Raw genomic sequence first — 1,546 nt, forward strand, 5'->3', positions numbered from 1 at the left:
ACGGCAGCGAGGGGCCCCCGCAGCGCCACCGCCCCCGGCCCGGCCCCGGCAGCAGGAAGAGGAGAAGAAGAGGAGCGCGAGGAGCAGGATGAGGAGGGTCCGAGGGGAAGGGGAAGGCAAGGTCGAGGCTCAGCCGCGCGCGGCCGCGGGCAGGGCCATGCCGGCTGCGGCGCGCAGGCAGGAGCGGGCAGCGGCCATGTCCCGGCTCCCCCTCCGCGCCGCCGCAGCGCTTCCGGGTTACGGGCGCGGAGCGGCGCCGCCGCAGGTGCCGGGGCGGGTGAGGGGCTGCGCCGGGCCGCGCCCGCAGCGCCGCCGCCTGGGCGGGGCGCCGGGAGGTGCGGGAGGTGCGGAAGGTGCGGGAGCGGGTCCCGCAGCGCCGGCCGGGACGCGGGAGCCGCCGCCGGGCCCTTTAAGGGACCCCCCCAAACCCTCCGCCGGGCGCCCACCCTCGCGCGTGCGCGGCGGGGCCGGGGGCGAGGGGCGGCGCGCGCGGGGGCCATTTCGCGCCTTGGGCGGCCGCGAGGGGAGCGGCCCGTGAGGGGAACCGTCCGTGAGGGGAGCGGCCCGCGAGGGGAGCCCGGCTCGGGCCACCCTGAGCGGCCGCACCTGGGGCTCCTCATGGCCCCGAGCATCGCTCCTCGAATCGCACAAGCTGTGCAGCACTGCCAGTGGAGCTGCTCCTCCGCTGTGCCCAGAGCCCCGCTCGCTCCCGGCTGCCGAGCGAGCTGCGCGTCCCAGGCTCAAAAGCTCTAGGGGATCTCTGGGTTTGCCGGCAGTTTCAAGAGATACCAAGGAAAACATAAAATGGTGCAATTGCAGAAGCCGCATTTCGTTAGAAAATCAGGATAATGGTCCGAATCCCCAAATAAATCATTTAATAAGTTGGCAAATTGTATATGGCAGACCCCATGGATAAGCGGTACTGCATCTCTAACAAATGCTTTGACCCTGAGAGCAGAGCGCAAAGATTGTGGGCAAATGATGCTTGTGTGTAACCTTCTGTTGGTAACACAGGTTATAACTACACCCTTAATAAACCAGCATTGCATGCTTACTGAAAAAAAGTCACATAGCCCAAGTGAAAATAGAAGGAAAATCACACCTGTGCAATTGCACTTATCCTGCAGTTCTTCCACTTCCAACCAGTGTTCTGACTTGAGACATGGTGAGCACGTTCACCCCTTTATGTTGCTCTACTGTTTGGCCATTACCCTAGGTGCTACCTATGAGGAATAAAGTTTCAAAAACTCAGGAACTGGGGTAATTTCATACTTTACAAACCTGAGATTCCCTTCCCTTACATGTTCGTGGGTAACACTTGCCAGTTCTAAGAAAACTCAGTTCAAAACGGGTGTACAAAAAGTTGGTCATGTGTGATACTCCTTTGTCTTCGGAACTGGAACGTCAAAAATGAGCTCAGCCCCCATCCACAGCAGTCTTTAGTTTTGCTAACAATGGGGATTTTAGAAATGCTAAAATCAGCCAGCAATAATTGTGTCTATGCTGACTGTTAAGGGAGAAAATGAAAGGGAGAAATGTGTTATCT

Source organism: Oenanthe melanoleuca, chromosome 10 (assembly GCF_029582105.1).
Source record: "Oenanthe melanoleuca isolate GR-GAL-2019-014 chromosome 10, OMel1.0, whole genome shotgun sequence".
Lineage (NCBI taxonomy): Eukaryota > Metazoa > Chordata > Aves > Passeriformes > Muscicapidae > Oenanthe > Oenanthe melanoleuca.